The 19,039-nt window shown below is 42.4% G+C and overlaps 1 long non-coding RNA gene across 1 annotated transcript; it reads right to left on the reverse strand.

Annotated features, from left to right (window-relative positions):
* Positions 1-383: 383 nt before the first annotated feature.
* Positions 384-6,750, reverse strand: LOC122749525. The gene is made up of 4 exons (XR_006355682.1): positions 6,695-6,750; positions 5,595-5,714; positions 5,061-5,304; positions 384-504 (listed from the first exon to the last, which is right to left on the reverse strand). It is a non-coding gene; the product is annotated as an uncharacterized LOC122749525 (long non-coding RNA).
* Positions 6,751-19,039: the final 12,289 nt, after the last annotated feature.

The following is a 19,039-nucleotide window of genomic DNA, read 5'->3' on the forward strand; positions in this document are numbered from 1 at the left end:
CAGAGTCAGTGCTCTATCCACTGTGCCACCTACCTGCCTGCAAGGGGTTTTTATATGAAGAGAAGGGAAGTAAAAGGAGGTCCATGGTAAATGGCCTTGATTTTTTTTCCAGTAAAATAAGAGTCAAAGTCCTCCCTTAAAACAGGGGAAAGGGAAGTGTGGTGAGCAGGAGGAGGGAAGAGAGGGTTTAGAATAATTTCTGTGGGTAGTGTGATAAAATAATGGGATTTGGCAGACATCCAGGGGCCCCCACCTGAAGACTAATTTGGAATTGATTGAATTGGGTAAGACTGAGAGACTGACCAAGAACCTACTTAAGGTTGATTAAATTGAGACCACACCTGGCTGGCCCTGAGTGGGGTGTTGTTCTCAGAGGCTGTGGACTATGACATCAACAGGAGACTGCCCTCAACCAATCAGCTTGAAGTACCTCCCCTTCCAGGGAGGGAGACAGGAAGTAGGAGGTGAGGCTGGCTCCCTGGATCAGCTGTTTTCATGCCGGGACTTCAGGTTGGTGACAGAGAGAGAGAGAGAGAGAGAGAGAGAGAGAGAGAGAGAGAGAGAGAGAGAGGGAGAAAGGTTTTTCTTGTGTTATGGTACTGCATGTTTTGTCTTTACTCTTTAATAAATACTTAAAAGCCTAAACTCTTGCTGAATTTATCAGTATATCTTAGCTAGTTTCCCCCCAAAACTTGAGGGGGCAGGTAAGGACACACATTAGATTTTAAACATCACAGTAGCAAGATAAGAAATCAACTGGGGAGAAACAAAAGGAATACCTTGAGGTAGCAGGGGCCTAACATGAATTGGTAGCATGCCCCCTCCTCCTCTTCTCATTAGGGGGTTTGACTGAGGCAGCTTTCCCCAATGCCAGGGATTTCTAGGTATCAATAGGATTCCAGACCTAAGGCTCTGATGCTTAAATCACCTGGAGTTGTGAGAGGAAGGTCATAGCTGTCACACAGAGAGATTAAATGGAACTGAGAGCAGCACTAATTCTGTGTTGGCCATAGGCACCAAGACTTCCTCTGAGCCTTCTACACTTCATAAAAACAGTTTCAAATGTCCTTAGTCCTCACAAACTGGGGATGGCTAAGCCATAGGTCATCAGCTCACAAATAATCTTGTGATTATTTTGGTTCAGAGGGGGCCAAACCAGAACCAAACCACAGACTCATAAGGAACCAAGGCAATGTCTGTGGGCTCTGAGTTCTCACAAAACTCTACACTTATCAACACCATCCAAAATAGAAATCACTTCCCCTCCTCATTTCCTTCCCACCCTCATTGCCTCCCTTGACACCACACTCAGAATTTGCCTTCCTTCCTCCTCTCACATAGCTACAAAGAACCATGGACCTGTTTTTGCAAAGCAGCAGCGCCTGGGAGAGTCTGTTAGAAGGCAGACAGAGAATGTTGGGTGGGAACGAAACTGGGTGCCTTGGTTCCCACTACTTTCATCTTCCTTACAATCTTGTCAGAGATGCTGTAGAGGGGATTTCTGCAATGGGTAAGGAGTCAGAACAAAAGGCTTCTGAGTTTTCTAGCTTACAGACTCTATAAAATCACATCAAGCAGGACCCCCCAGCATGTCCAAAATATAACTTATTGTTTTCCCACTCCACCCAAACCCATTTCTCCTTCAGGTTTCTCAATTTCTGGAGAAGGCACCACTCACATCCGCCTAGGGCCCTCAGGTTCAAAATCTCAGCATCATCCTTGACTTTTTGTTCTCCCTGATCCCTCAATCAGTCACCAAGTCTTGTTCATTTATTACGTATCTACTTTATATGACAAGCCCTATGCTTAATAACTCTCAAAACCATCACCTTCTCTTCTCTTCATTCATACAGACCCTACCTGAATTCAGTATCTGGACTACTGCAGTAGCCTCCTAACTGGTCTACCAGTTTCTTCCAGGTCTACCTGATTCCAATCTCTCCCTTTTCTTTAACTGGTCCCACCCAATACATGGCTTGCAAGGAATCTGACCATGTTATTCCCATTCACAAAAACAGCTTCAGCAGCTCCCATTTCTCTCAAATACTCAAGGGGATCTGTGATCTCATTGATTTGAGAGTTCTCCCCAATGGTTGTAATCCATGTAATCCTGTCTGGTCTCTCATTTATGTCTCCCCCTAAACTCATCACAGGGGGCCTACCCAATGTATTGGGGGAACTTCCTCAATTTCTCCTGACATCATGAGATGTTTCTCATTGGTTGTATTTCACTACCAACTGCTCATTCATTGCATATGCTTCTCCATGGACCTCTTGTGGTTCTCATTTTTAATTCTTCAGAAGCATGTATTAGTATTAAAGATAGACCTTTCATTCCCTAATTAATAGGCAAATATCAATTGAATAGGTAGCTCTCAAGAGAAGAAATAAGAACTATTTGTTGTAGAGTCATTTTCATTTGTGCCTGACTTTTCATGAACCTATTTGGGGTTGTCTTGGCAAGGATACTGGAGTGTTCTGCCATTTCCAGAACTATCTATGACCATATGAAAAATGTTCCAATTCACTAACATTTAGAGAAATGCAAATTTAAGCAATTCTGACACAGGGCTGGTGGAGCTATGAATTGGTCCAGACATTATAGAAAGAATTTTAGAACTATGATACTAAATCATGCAAATTTCGACCACTACTAGGCCTATACTCCAGAAAAGAAAGAGGAAAAGGTCCTATATATATAAAAAAAATTTACAACAGTTCTTATTTTGTAGTGGCAAAGGAAACTAAGGGGATATCAACAAGTGGAAAATTGCTGAACAAATTATGGCATATTAATATAATGGAATACTAATATTCTAAAAAATGATGAAAGAGGTTTCAGAGAAACCCGGGAAGATTATATGAACTGATGCAGAATGAAGTTAGCAGAACCAGGAGAATCATTTCTATCATTTCTAGTCTGAAAGACTTAAGAACTGATCCACCCTATGATCAATCATGATTACAGAGGACAATTGATGAAGCAAGTCACCCACCTCTTGATAGAGAGATGATTGATTAAATATATAAAATGAGAAATATGCTTTTGGATATCATCATTATGGAAAGGTTTTGTTTGACTACGCCTTTGCCATATTAAAAAAATTTTTTTTTGTTTCAAATGTTTGAGTGGGTGAGGAAGGAAAAAGTCAATGCTTGATAACTGAAAAAAAATTACAAATAGGTGGGCCTTTGCTTTAATGGGAATATTGGGAAGCTCTGAAATTTCTTAAAAGCAATCTAGTGGGGCAGCTAGGTGGTGCAGTGGATAAAGCACTGGCCCTGGATTCAGTAGGACCTGAGTTCAAATCCAACCTCAGATACTTGTCACTTACTAGCTTTGTGACCCCGGGCAAATCATTGCTCCCCCCTCCCCACCCAAAAAAAGCAATCTAGCCCATTTTGATCCCCATTAAATTCTGGACCCAATTTGTTCATCTGAACTGTCAGTCCCAGATATACACACTGATGGACAAGCTTGATAGGGTGTTCTTTCCAATGCATGTTGAAATCAGGGAAATAGGCATTCATAACCCACTTGGTCCTTCCTGTATATTTGGATAGGCTAAACTCCTATGGGTTTCTTCCAGAAGGCTCTATAATGTCCTGGGTGTTTGATGCTATGTTGTGAACTAGCAGGAACATTTTAGAGGGCCTCATCATCCAAAGAGAATCCCTCTTTGAGCTGGACTCCTGCAATGTGCCCCCCTTCCTCACAGTGGTGAATACCTTTGCTGAATACACACCTTCCTATTTTATGCTTCACCTGGTGTTTATTATCAGAGAGTCACTGAACAGGTTCATTTGTTGTTATATGTTCCAAGGAATTTGAAACAATTTTGATGAATAAGCACAGGTAATAATGTGCTGGTAAATGTTTTTAACAACTAGCCAAAACCAATAAATTTTAATGTTTAAATGACATAATTAACATTTTCCTCCATCACTTTTTAAAATTTAGACAGTCACAGAACAAGAAATCAAGACTGATTTGTGGCATTTGCTGATTTCCAAGATATAAGTGCTCACCCCGAAAATTTAACAATTAGCTTTTTTTTTTTTCTTTTTTTTGGTGGGGCAATGAGGGCTAAGTGACTTGCCCAGGGTCACACAGATAGTAAGTATCAAGTGTCTGAGGTCAAATTTGAACTCAGGTCCTCCTGAATCCAGGACTAGTGCTTTATCCACTGCGTCACCTAGCTGCCCCCAACAATTAGCTTTTGAGAGCCGGTATGAGCTAGCTCAAATGCCTAGATAGGAGACACCTTACATTAAAAGTCTGTAAAGCAATATTTTGTTCTGCTGAAGCAAATGTTTTTTCATAATCAACAAACAGTACAGTGGAATCTTATATTCTCTACATTTTCCAGTTGATTGTGAAAGGATAAAGATGTAGTGATTGTTAAATATCACTTGTGAAAGACTGATGGTTACCTACTAAGAACCCTCACTGAAGATGTCCTCAATTTGTATATAGGACCAAGGGACTTTTCCATCAGATTTTCAACTGAACCCTCCCATATATGTTGTCACCTCCATTAGAATTAGGCCTCCTTCAGAGCTTTTGACTTTTCTATTTGTATCCCCAGTACTGAGCACAGAGCAAAGCACAACATTGAAATTCACACCTCCTCAACACCCTCTACCCTGTGGCCCCTCCTTCCCTCTGGTTGGAGAGTGTGGGAAGGGGGCCCCTCCAACACCAAGGGAATTTGCCTTATCATTTCCCACTCAGATGTTCTTCTGAATTTCATGTTCTCCAGAAACATCATTCTGCAAAATGAAATCGACTCTGTAACTCAACACTTCCCCAAATCATTTCTCCCCCCAGCTTCAGGTCGTCATTATCCTCCCTATTCCCCTTTTCAGCTTCCTATGTGTTGTCTTTCCCCATAGATTGTGTGCTCCTTGAGGGCAGGGGATCTTTTATGCCTTTCTTTATACTCCCAGTGTTTCATACAGTTCCTGCTCCATAGTAGGAATTTAATAAATGTTTATTGACTCAGATTGATGTGCTTAATGTTTTATTCATTCATTCATTCATTCATTTTCTCAGTTACCTTTTTTCCACTATTAATAAGGTCCAAGATTTTTCCATGCCTTTGGTATCTTCCCTTTCTTCAGATACTCTGTGTATTGGTCCTTCAATACCCTTCCAAAGATGTCACCTTCAGCACAGATCTCTTCTATATACACTTTGTCCAATTTGTCTATTTTTCCATCTTCATTATCTTTAGTGCCATGTCTACTTCCACCATAAGCACATCTCTAATGTTAGAGTCCAAATGTGGTGGGTCCACTGTCCTTGATGGAGAAAAGTTTGTGTTATAATGATTTCTGCATTGTCTAAACTACTCAGTATGGAAGCCTATATGCCTCTGCATTCAATCTGGCTCCCATGAACCTCCCCTAGCCCTCCTTCATACTGATCTCCCAGCCCAATTGGTTCAAATAGTCAGTCTCTGAACGAATCTCCCTTGTTATTCCACCTCCCACCTCCTTACATTAACCCATGTCTTGGATGTACTTCCTCCATTCCACCTCTCAGAAACTCTGCTTCTTCCTTCAAGGCTGTTTGGGGGCCACCCACTTACTGAAGCATTTGGTGATCTTCCCTCTGCAAGTGTTGGTGTCTTCTCCCTCCTCAAATTATTATCTTTGTGCCTCTTGCAAACAACTTGAAGGGAAATAATTGTTCGTTGTTTCTCCAGCACCTAGCATAGAGATATGCACATGGAAGGCAGCTAATGTTTTCTGAATCAAATTAAATTAGGGAGACCACCAGTCTCAGGCTATAATGGAGGCCTGGCTCCAGCATCCTTCTCAGATTGACTGTCGCTACAGCAGGAAAGAGCATCAGCCTCAGGGAAAGGCAGTGCTATTTTGGGGACAGAGATTCCCTAGGATTAAGGATTTTGAAATGAATGGGTTTTTTCTCTTCAGGCAAGCTGATCCAAAATGAAAAAGGTACTAGCAATCATGACTTCAGAAGCCTGATGTTGAGACCGGTTTCACATTTCTTAGCAGAGATAATAGACTTGGGGGGGGGGGCGGGGAGGCAGGCAGAGTAAGCTTTTTCAGACATGGTCCTGTGGGTTTGTTTTGCTTGACTATACATGTTACAAAGGAAGGCTTTTATCTGTGGTGGAGAGATATGGGATAGAGTGGGTGGGGAGTCATGGTGATGCCAAAGGAGGGAAGAAAAGAAAGCAAAGAACTTTAAAGATAACATTAAAAGATGGGCAGAAGGAAGCTCAAATGGGAAGAAGGACTAGCAGGGAAATGTTGATATTAATATCTTTTTTTTGGTGGGGGTGGGGCAGGGCAATGAGGGTTAAGCGGCTTACCCAGGGTCACACAGCTAGTAAGTGTCAAGTGTCTGAGACTGGATTTTAACTCACGTCCTCCTGAATCCAGGACTGGTGCTTTATCCACTGTGCCACCTAGCTGCCCTGATATTACTATATTTCTTATAAAAATTCTTTTTAAAAAAAATATGAAAAGGGAAAAGGACCCAACATGTACAAAAATATTTATAGCTACTCTTTTTATGGTCTCAAGGAATTGGAAATTGAGGGGATGCCCATAAATTGGGGAGTGGCTGAACAAGTTGTGGTATATAAATGTAACGGAATACTATTGTGCCATAAGAAACAATGAGCAGGCAGATTTCAGAGAAACCTTAAGGACTTACATGAACTGATGATGAGTGATATGAGAACCAGAAGAGCATTGTACACAGTATCAACAACATTGTGTGTTGATCAATTATGATAGACTTGACTCTTCTCAGCAATACAATGGTCCAAGATAGTTCCAAAGGACTCATGATGGAAAATGTTCTCCAAATCCAGAGAAAAGGAATTGTGCAATCTGGATGAAGATTGAACCATGTTATTTCTATTTTTTTTTTCCTTTTTGCTTTGATTCTTCTTTCACAGCATGACTGATGCAGAAATGTGTTTAACGTGATTGTACATATATAACCTACATCAGATTGCTTGCTGTCTTGGGGAGGAGGGAGGGAGGAGAAGGAGGGAGAAAATTTTGAAACTAGAGATCTTATAAAAACAAATGTTGAAAACTATCTCTACATGTAACTGGAAAATAATAAAAAATACTTTTATGAAAAAATATGGAAACGTTCACATTTGTTATTATTGATTTAATTTTAAAAAATTTTAAGCAATAGCCTAGGGGTTATAACTGAGTCTCAGCTCTTCCACAACTAACTGCACAGCCTTGGACCCTTTGAGTCTCAGTAAAATGAAAGGGGTTGAGCTAAGATGATTTCTGAAGCCCCTCACAGTGTAACCATTATGATAAATAATACTGGCACCTGACAGTTCTATAGGATTTTTATTTATTTATTTTTTTGCGGGGCAATGGGGTTAAGTGACTTGCCCAGGGTCACAGAGCTAGTAAGTGTCAAGTGTCTGAGGCCGGATTTGAACTCAGGTACTCCTGAATCCAGGGCCAGTGTTTTACCCTCTATAGGATTTTAAAATCTACAGGGCACCTTTCTCATAACCCTGAGGGGCAGAGAGTATGATACAGCATATTTTCCATTTTTCAGATGAAAACACTGTGTGGTTCAAGGACATAGAATGATTTACCCAAAAACCACATGACTAGTTTGGAATCGGAGATGAGACCCCTGATCTTCTGACTCCAAGTCCAATGTCCTCATTCTAACTCACACTGGAGGCAGGTAGGTGACACAGTGAATAGTGATGATCAATTTCCTTATCTGTAAAAAAGGGATAATAAGAACACCTCCCTCACTAGGTTATTGTGAGGATCAAATGAGATGACAGGTAATGTGCTTGGCAATCCTTAAAGAGCTTACTCTCATCAGAATTGGCTCAAAGAGGGAATAACACATATTCAAGTGGGTATAGTAATATATTTTGCCCTGAGGGAAAGTGGGAGGGGAAGGGGATGGGGGGAGGGAGAGGTGAAGGAAGGGAGGGCAGATTGGGGGAGGGGGCAGTAAAAAAAAAACACATTTGAGGAGGGATAAGGTGAAAGAAGATAGAAAATAGAGTAAATATCAAGGGCAGGGAATAGGATGGAAGGTAATACAGTTAGCAATAGTAACCGTGAAAGAAATGATGAGCAGGATGCTATCAGAGGGACGTATGAAAAATGCAAACCATCAACAGAGAAGGAACTGATGGTATCTGAATACAGACTGAAGTATAATTTTATTTGTTAGTTCCTCTTTCTAAAGTTATTTTGTCTATTTTCTTTCACAATCTGACTAATGTAAAGATGTTTTGCATGATTGCACATGTATGACTTATATTGAATTGCTTGATTTTTTAGGGGAGGATGAGGAGGGAGGAAGAAAATTTGGAACACAAAATTTTTAAAAGTCAATGTGAAAAAATTTGGGGTTTTTTGCATGTAACTTAGGGAAATTTTTAATTTTTTTTTTTTAAAGCTATATTGTTAGAGGGGCAGCTAGATGGCGCAGTGGATAGAGCACCGGCCCTGGAGTCAGGAGTACCTGAGTTCAAATCCGGCCTCAGACACTTAACACTTACTAGCTGTGTGACCCTGGGCAAGTCACTTAACCCCAATTGCCTCACTAAAAAAAATTAATAAATAAAATAAAATAAAAGCTATATTGTTCAGTCATATCTGACTTTTCATGACCCTATTTGGGGTTTTCTTGGTGAAGCTCTTGGAGTGGTTTGTCATTTCTTCTCTAGCTCATTTTACAGGTGAGAAAACTGAGGCAAAGTCATTTGCCCAGGGTCACACAGTGAGGTCAGATTTGAACGCATAAAGAGGCAAGTTCCTGACTCCAGGCTAAACGCTCTATCCACTGTGCCACCTAGCTGTCCCAACAAAGCACTATGAAAATGCTAGCTATTATTACTTCTATTAACATTCTCTGTTCTAGATTCCTGCTCCTCCCTACCTCCCCCCAGACCTTTAGGCCCATACCTGATTGCTATCTATGGGGAATCTTGCTCAGCCTGGAGAAGTGCTATTCATCCCCTATCAACTGGAGTTCTCTTTCATTCTTTCTTTCCAAGGAGGCATCACTTCACCTAAGGTGAAAATGAGTGGGGTGGGGAGGAAAGGTAGGGAAGGAGAAAAGTTTGGAACTCAAACTTACAAAAATGAACTTGAAAACTAATGGAATTGGAAAAAAAACAAACCTTAAATACTATTAAGGAAAAAAAAATGAGTAGGGTGTTGTCCCAGAACAGGATTAATCACATGATCCCTCATCCATGAAGGTGGACAAGTGTCCTGCTGCTGAAGGCCTCAAAACTATCTTACAGCTATCTGGCAGTTCTCATTTCTGTGGCTCCTTCCCTAGATATTTTTTTTTTTAAGTGAGGCAATTGGAGTTAAGTGACTTGCCCAGGGTCACACAGCTAGTAAGTGTTAAGTGTCTGAGGCCGGATTTGAACTCAGGTACTCCTGACTCCAGGGCTGGTGCTTTATCCACCTGCGCCACCTAGATATTTTTAATTGACTTTTCCCAATCAGCACAAATCTATTTTATCTCCCTCTCCCAATTCAGAAAGCCCAAAAAGGAGCAAATCCTTGATATAAACATACATTGTCCAGCAAAACAAATTCTGCATTGGCCATATTAAAAAAAATGTTTCAATATGTGCTGAGTTTATCACCTCCAGCCTAGAGTAAAGGAGGGAATAGTTCCAAGCAAAACAAACTCTACTTTTGTTTTTTTAAGTAGTAGCCCCTCTTGTGGTGGCAGAGATTTGGAAACTGAAGGAGTTCCTACCAATTGGGGAATGGCTGAAAACATGTTACCAGGTCAGATGAGACTGAAGTTCAATTGTCAAGGCACCTTATGTTTGTATAGACTTCTACTGGTACACCCAGATTGTAGGAAATTTTTTCCCATCTATTCCTTCCCCTAACCTCTGCACCCCATCCCCACATGTATTCTTTTTTCTTTCCCTTTCCATTCTTATTTTAATACAAGCAAAATATACAGAACTACTCCCTGGCCTTCTAATTAGATTCCCTCTATGACACTTGATGAGAAGGCTCTTTGAGGATACAGGTAACATTTCCCCTTCAGGAAGCAAACAACTTATTTAGTTGCCTATGGTAGCTAGCTCATTTTTACCTTTTTGTATTTCTCTTGTCTCTTTCATTTGGTCTTTAAAGTTTCTGGGTACTTCTTTTCATCTGGAATGGTTGGAAGTCCTCTATTTCATTAAAGATACATTTTTTTTTGTCCTGTATGATTATACCCATTTTGATAGGAGAGTTATATTTGCTTATAAATCTATATCTGGAATGTTGTATTCCAAGCTCTCCACTCTATAATGGTGGTTACACAATTGTGTTTGAGCCTCACTCTGACTTCTTGGTACTTTCTGGCTGCTTGCAGTAATTTTTCTTTGACTTGGAAGCTCTAGATTTTGGCAATAATGCTCCTGAAAGTTATTGTTTTGAAGTTTCTTTCATCTCTCTATTTGTTTTGTCTTCTGGTTCTAAGAGATCTGGGAAGTTTTATTTTTTAAGATTTTTTGAAATATATCTAACCTCTTTGGTAATGGCTTTCAGTTAAACACTGATTCTAAAAGTATTTGTCTTTAACTGATGCTGAGATGAGCAGAACCAGGAGAACATTGTGCACAGAATCAACATTGTGTTTTGATCAACTGTGATAGACTTGACTCTTCTCAGCAATACAATGTTCCAAGATAGTTCCAATGGACTCATGATGGAAAATGCTCTCCAAATCCAGAAAAGAAAGAACTATGGAATCTAGATGCAGACTGAACCATACCATTTCTATGTTTTTTGTTTTTCTTTTTTGAGGTTTTTCCTTTTTTCTGATTCTTCTTACAGAGCATAACTAATGCAGAAATGTTTAATGTGATGGTATATATATAACTTATATTACATTGCTTGCTGTCTTGGGGAGGGGAAGGAGGGAGAAAATTTTGAAACTAGAAATAAAAACAAATGTTGAAAACTATCTCTACATATAACTGAAAAATAATAAAATACTGTTATGAAAAAAAAGAAAAAAGTGTTTCCCTTTAGTCTTTAGTGTCTTTTTCAGGTCAGTTGTTTTTGCTATGTACCTTAAATTTTTTTTTTTGTCTTTTGACTTTAATTTTCTTGTTGTCTCATGGAATCATTAATTTCTATTTGGTCCTTTCTAATTTTCAGTTACTCTCTGCATAATTCTGTACTTTAAGCAAGTCTTGCATCAAGCTATTAATTCTCTTTCCAAATCTTTGTTCCATAGCTTTCATTTCATAGACAAAACCTTTTTTTTTCTTTCTCTTTCAGGAATACCTAAGCTGTATTTTGCTTTGAGGATTTGCTTGTAAATATTTTGGAGTCATTCTCTTCTTGAGCATCCCTAGCACCATAATAGCCTTTTCTTTGCTCATACTTCCAGCTTACTTCCTGGCTTTGGACTTAATGTTAGAGCCAGGCTCTTCACACTTCTAAGGAGAATGTTTTGGGTTGGTCCTTCTACTTTCTTGGGAATAATTGTGTCATTCCAGGATCTTGGGGATAGCTCAAGCTGGATACTTGCAAGCTTTCAGTGCTCCCAGGGTGGTCTGATTCAGGGCAAAGTCTAATTTCCTGTCCTTCTAGTATGAGCTCAGCAAGTTCAACTTGAGGCTGAAGGGTACATCTAGAGGCCTGTTCCATTTGGAGTTCCTATAGAGTGCTACTGGACTCAGCCACTATCAGCTAGCTAGAAAACTATGCTGGTTCTAAGTGATAGAATTGAAGCCTTCTCTTTGGGTTGGGATTCCTGCCTTTGTTAGTTCAAACTTCAGAATGGGCTGGAGGGTGGAACTGAAATGCCATTCCTTTCCAGTGGTCAGAACCACACAGCGGCTGCTTCTCACCATGGAACCCCTAGCCACAGATTCTCTTCTCAGTCAGCTCTGGAACTGGGTATTAAGCAACAGAGTTGCCAGTTGGCATCTATTCCTGCACTTTACACAAGGTTGGGCCCCTCTTGGCTGGATCTGGAACCTCTTCTTGCCCAAGTGTATAGCCTCTCCTTGTATTGGAATGCCTATTATGGTCTTTCCTGGATAAACCCTCATCTCCATTGTTGGAAGACCCGTCTTTTGTCTCTCTATGCTGACCTGAGCTAGAAAAATGACTGATTTTTCTTGGATTTTCCAATCAAGACTGATGTTTGATTCATTTTTCTAATATTTGGAGGTATCAGTGGGTAGGGAGGGGAGTTTGGGCCTTCTTCCTATTTCTCTGCCTCTATCACTGGACTATGGCCTAACAGAAGAGCAGCAGCATTAGGAAGTAGCACTGTTGGGCAGCTAGGTGGTGCAGTGGATAGAGCACTGGCCCTGGACTCAGGAGTACCTGAGTTCAAATCTGGCCTCAAACACTTAACACTTACTAGCTGTGTGACCCCTGGGCAAGTCACTTAACCCCCAATTGCCTCACTTAAAAAAAAAAAAGGAAGTAGCACTGTTTCTAGGACACAGAGACCCTGGATTTTGACACTGGACTACAGAATTTTAGCCCTTTCACAATATGATCATCTACAAAGGCCTTGTTGAGACAGTTCCCTTTTCTTCTTTTTTTTTCCCCTTTCTTTGACAATACATTGCAGCAGGGCAGCTAGGTAGTGCAGTGGATAAAGCACTGGCCCTGAATTCAGGAGGACCTGAGTTCAAATCTGGCCCCAGATACTTGACACTTACTAGCTATGTGACCCTGGGCAAGTCACTTAACCCTAACTGCCCCGCAAATTAAAAAAAAAGAAAGAAAGAAAAGACAATACATTGCCATGAAAAGAAAATTGGCCTGACAGTGAGGAGCCACTTCAGTCTAATGTTACATCTCTGACAAGGCCAGGTCACAGAATCATAGATTTATGAGATCCGATCTGGAAGACACCTAAGGGGTCCTATAACCCAACCTTTTCATTTTACAGATGGGGAAAGGAAGTTAAGTGATTTGCCCAAGATCACAAGGATAAGTGGCAGGGCCAGGATTCAAAACTAGGTCCTCGTGTGACAAATGCAATATTTTCAGTGCACCTTGCTTTCATTTGGCTTTTTTTTTTTAGTGAGGCAACTGGGGTTAAGTGACTTGCCCAGGGTCACACAGCCAGTAAGTGTTAAGTGTCTGAGGCCAGATTTGAACTCAGGTCCTCCTGACTCCAGGGCCAGTGCTCTATCCACTGCGCCATCTAGCTGCCCCGTTCATTTGGCCTTAAAAGCCTTTCACAACTTGGCCCAAATCTATCTTTAAGGCTCCATTAAACTTTACCGTTCCCTCCACCCCTGGACACACACCTTTAATCCCACCAAACTGGTCCATTTCTACGCCTTGGTGCCTGCCACCCCAGATGTCTAGTATGCACTCGCCCCTCCTTACCTCTACCTAATAACCTCTCTGTTCCTTTAAGAATCAGCTCATCCCAGTTGAGAAATGGCCAAAGGATATAAACAAACAGTTTTCAGATGAAGAAATCGAAGCTATCTATTGCCATGTGAAAATGTTCTAAATCCTCATTGATTAGAAATGCAAATTAAAACAACTCTGAGGTACCACCTCACACCTATCAGATTGCCTAATATGACAAAAAAGGAAAATAATGTCGGGGATGATGTGGAAAATTGGAAGACTATTGCATGGTTGGTGGAGTTGTGAACTGATACAACCATTCTGGAGAGCAATTTAGATCTATCCCAAAGGGCTATGCATACCCTTTGACCCAGCAATGCCACTACTAGGTCTATATCCCAGAGATCATAAAAAAGGGAAAAGGACCAACGGGCACAAAAATATTTCTAGCAGCTCTCTTTGTGGTAGCAAAGAATTGGAAATTGAGGGGATGCCCATCAATTGCGGAATGGCTGAATAAGTTGTGGTACATGAATGTAATGGAATGCTATTGTGCTGTAAGAAATGAGCAGCTGGATTTCAGGAAGAAGTAGCTCAAGCACCATCTTCTACTACCTTGTATTTAACTATTTTGTACATCTATATTCACTTTATATTTATGCTACATATATATATATATTTATATATACCTGTCTCCCCCCCACCCCAATAAGCCTAGAAGCTCCTTGAGATTAAGGAGTTCAGGGGCAGCAAGGTGCCACAGTGGATAAAGCACTGGCCCTGGATTCAGAAGGACCTGAGTTCAAATCCAGATTCAGACCCTTGACACTTACTAGCTGTGTGACCCTGGGCAAGTCACTTAACCCTCATTGCCCACCCCCCCCCAAAGATATGGGAGTTCATTCTTTGTACTTGTACATCCAGCATCTATCACAATTCCTAGCACACAGGAAGGGGCTTAATAACCCCTTGTTTATTGAATAGGACACTAGAGACTAGTAACTGAGGGAAGGAGATAGAGTGGGAGCGAGGGATTAGTAAGAGAAGTAATATGGTGCTGCAGAAAGGACACAGTCATCAAACTGGAAGATGTGGGCTGGCGTGCTGGTTCCATAATCTCTCAGTGCCTGTTTCCTTATCTCTACAACAGGGATAATATTCGAAACCATAGCTCCACAAAATTGTTGTGAAGAAAATGTTCTGTCCTTAAAGGTGAGCTATGAGGATGGTGAGGATGACGTGCGAGAGAAGAGGAATGACTATCTTGTGAGGCACAGAGAGGGCCCAGTGACATGAAGGAGAAAGCATTAAGCAAGCAGGCCCAGGAGAATCCTGTCATGGTTTGGAAGAAACCTTGTCCAGCTCCCAGCCTCACCCTCCTGCTCTATCTCTGTGGTCCTGAGCTTGCATCCACTAGAGACAATTCTGCAAAGAGGTACAAGGATGGAGGCAGAAACAGAGGGAGCAAAGCTGAGAGCTAGGGAGAAAGAGACACAGACGAGGGGTAGTGGGGAAAACAAAGGCTGGGCAAGCTGCCTGCATCGGGGTAGGGGGCCCTCTGGTGCTGCAGCTGCTGATGCCTAAGCCATCCGGGCAGTGGGAAGATTCTCACTTGGCACAATCCAATTCCCTCTCTGGTGAGTAGCTCAGAGGCCACCCCTCGATTCCCCAATCTGTACCACCAAACCCTTCCCAGAAAAGAAGCATGCCACCTCCTGGTAGTCACTGGCATGGCATGCAGTCCCCAGAGGGTGCTCTCCTGCATAGGCAGCTGAGATGAGCCTGCATGGAGTGGAAAGATGGACATTTTCTTTCTTGACATTTGGAATACTTGATTCAATACCTAGCGCCCATTCTATGCCAGGCATTGTTTGGTTCTGAGAATACAAAGAAAAAAACCCCAAAGTCCTTGACTTCAAATAGCATCTAGTCTATATTTAGCTAGGATGGCCAGTAGCCAGTCAGGGCCCCCTTCTGGCATCATCAGAGGGCTTTTCTCCTTCCTCCAATGTTCCTAGAGTACTGATGGACTGGAGCTTCCCTTCATACTCACTTCCTTCCTTGGATTATACTTACCTACATCCATGCCCTCCCCATCCCAGTCCCACTTGCGATAGCAGAAGGTAAGTGCCTGCGTACACAACTGGCACTTAAGACATGCTTGTTGAATTTGTGGAGCACCAGCCACACCCTGAGGAAGCAGTTATGGGCCTTTTCCTAAGGGTGATGACGATAGGGGAGGTTAGGACAAAGCTGTGGTTGCCTTGGCTGAGAAGGGTAGACAGTCCTTTTCCTCTTTCCATCCCCACTACTTCTTGCATATGTCCCTTCCAGATACTTTTTGTGGTGTTTCACACAAGTGGGTGGTGCATACTGGCTAAAAATGGAATGGCTTCTTTGCCCATCTACACCCGAGCAAGGGAGCCTACTGCAATGCTTGAAGGAGTGCTGGGCTTGCAGGACTTGTTTTAGAATCCATCATTTATTACCTGTGCCCTTGGGCAACTCACTGCCTGCTCTGGGCCTGTTGCCTAGTCTGTGGGGGCTCCGTACAAGTATCCATAAGCCTCTGGGAGGCTTATACAGAGACTCTGTGGCTCCTGCCAGGGCAGAGAGCAAGGGACTCTAGAGGTTCTCAGATCATGCTAAATAACCATGTATCTGAGGGCAATTCTCCACTGTCATGGCCTGTTATAATTTCTATTTCAGCATTGTCATTTTTCTCCTTTTTCTGTCCTGTGTCATTTTCCTCCTCAATAAAGTGAGAGGGCTGGACAAAATGATGAGCTACAATATCCCCTCCATTAAGGTGAGAGGAGCGGCGCTGCACCGAGCCTCAGAAGACCTGGATTCAGCTCTGACTTGTTCACTGACTCACGTTGTGGTTTGACCACCCAGATACTCCCTCCCCCAGCAGGCCTGGAATGCTGCTGCTCAGACTGTATCTAGCTCTGGTGCCCCTTTTATTCTCCAGGATGCCTTGGTATTGCCTCAAACTCAGCATTCTCTTCCCCCAGAATCGGCCCTTCCTCCCAACTTACCCATTTCTGCCTAGGCCACCATCATCACTGCCAGTCACCCAGGCCCCAAACTTCACAATTATTCATTGCAGGGCAATGGAAAAAGCCCTGGGGACCTGGGAGAAGTCATTTAAACCCTCTTGAGACTTCTGGGAAATGGAGAGAATCACCCGCATGGTGAGAAAAGCTCTCAGTCTTAAAGTCCTATCTGTTTTACTTTAGACTCTTCCCTCTTTTACCTCCCATTGAGGGTCAGTTGACACCTCCTCGCCTTCCTCATTCCCCCCCACTTCTCTTGTTGCCATCCCAGCAAGTCCCCATGACCTGACTTCAGGATGGTGTCATCATTTCTCTCCCTCTGGAGCATCCTGCACATACATGCTACCAGAGAAATCTTCCTAAGGCACAAGCTTGATCACATCACTTTCCCACTTTAAAACCTTCTGTGAGCTCAATGGGGCTCAATGAATAAAATACAAATTCTTTAACAAAGCCTGGCACTAAAAGCCTACTAAAACTTACCTCAAATCTATCCTTCCAGCCTTATTCAAATAACCAACAAGCATTGATTAAAAGCCTATTAGGTGCCAGGTGCTGTGCTAGATGTTGGGCATACAAAACCAAAAATGAAACCTTCTCTTTCCCCCAAAGGACTTAGATTCTATAAGGAAAGACACCAAATACTTTATATAAAATATATGTAAAATGAATTGAAGGTCAAGTTGAGGGGAAGGCACCAGCAAACGGGGAGAATCAGGAAAAATTTCACATAGAAGGTGCCATTCTAAGCTAAATCTTGAAGGAAACCAGGGATTTTAAGGGGCAGAGGTGAGGAGAGAGAGCATTCCAGGCCTGGAGCACAGTGTGGGCAAAGGCACAGAGATGGAAGATGAAACAACATACAAGTCAGTATCCTTGGGGCAGCTGGGTGGTACAGTGGGTAGAGCACCGGCCCTGGATTCAGGAGGACCTGAGTTCAGATCCAGCCTCAGACACTTGACACGTACTAGCCGTGTGACCTTGGGCAAGTCATTTAACCCTCATTGCCCTGCCCCCCAAAAAAACAAAGTCAGTATCCTTATTACATTCAACTTCCTCACATACTCAATGTCCCAGACTACCCTGCCTACTTATTGTTCCCTAATTTTCTTCCGATTACCATTCCTCTGTCTTTGTGCACACTCCTTTTTGTGACTAAAATTAGTGGCTCCCAAATAGATCTGTCTGCTGAGATTGACTTCTTCTTGGGCACCCCATACGTCCACACCTCCCTGAGAATCCCATCTTCAGTTTCTCCAATAATCAAATCAGAATCTACCGCCTCTTTGCCCCTTTCTCCCTGGGTGCTTCCTGTTCTGCCTTCTGTGAGGTCATTACAATGAGGAAAATTCTCATTTAATGACCAACATTTCTCTCTGTGATCTGTCCTGTTCCTCATTTTGACAGCCCCCACTTCTGAAGGGCAGGCAGTTTCTGAAGGGTGTGACTGAGCAAGGTGATCTTCCCCAGCCTCCAAAACACTGAGTTAAACCGTTTGAGTTAGGCCTCCCCAGGAGACAACTTTCATGTCCTTACTTTTCCTAATCAAAGTTAGGGGTAATATGGTCTATGTGGGGGAGACCAAACTAGAAAGAACCTGACTGAGATGGCTTGTTTTTTGTTGTTTTTTTTTGAGATTGCTTATGTTTTACTAGCCAGGGATCAATCTTGTTGTCTCCCCCGTCACCTCCCATGAATAGGAAGGACCTGAAAATGGTTAACCTACCTCCTCATTAAAATATCCACCAATCAGGATTGCCTTGCCTGTGCTATGGAGGTTCAAATCAGGTCAATCAAAAGGAAGATACACACACACACACACACACACACACACACACACACACACACACACACACACACACACACACGGTTTAAAAAGCCCAGTCAGGCCTCACTCTGGGTCTCTGGCACAAATGGAGGCTAGCCACTGACCCCTTTATTATCAGGCTGCATGCCCCTGATAATAAATATCTTGATCAGAGAATTGCCTCTGTTTATCCATTTGTTTCATTCATGACAACAGCACGCTTAATTCCTTCTCCATGAAACTTTTCTTCAGATACTTGACTTGATGACAGTTATCATTCCCCCAGTGTCTTCTGCCTTCTAGGCTAAATATCATTTGTTCCTCCAACTGACTGTGATATGGTGTGGTCTCTGTGTCCTTCAGCATCCCAACTGCCCACCCTTCATTGGTCACCCTCCAGTTTATCCACATTCTTCCTGAAAAGTGGCACCAAGAACACAGTAGTAAAGCTACTGCCTAATTGGGAAACAATACAAGTAACTACTCCTGTCACTCTAGACACCAGGCCTTCCTTAATAAGGCCTGAGCTCCCCTGAGTCTTTCTAGCTCCCATACCACATCCAAGTTAGCCAGCAGTTCACCAAAAACCCCAAGGTCATTTTCACTGCCCAGGTACCCCTTTCCGCTCCCCTCCCCCCCTTCCTCCTCCAAGAAAACTTCCCTCATCCACTTGGTGCTGTATCTCCCCACCCTGGAGACACTCAGCTCGCTGGTCTAGCCCTTTAACATGTCCTTAAAGTACTTTTCTGTTTGTAGGTTCCTTGATGTCAAAGTTGTTATCTCTGTATCTCTTCCAGGCTCCAGCCCACAAGAGGGGCTT

Source organism: Dromiciops gliroides, chromosome 3 (assembly GCF_019393635.1).
Source record: "Dromiciops gliroides isolate mDroGli1 chromosome 3, mDroGli1.pri, whole genome shotgun sequence".
NCBI classification, from domain to species: Eukaryota; Metazoa; Chordata; class Mammalia; order Microbiotheria; family Microbiotheriidae; genus Dromiciops; species Dromiciops gliroides.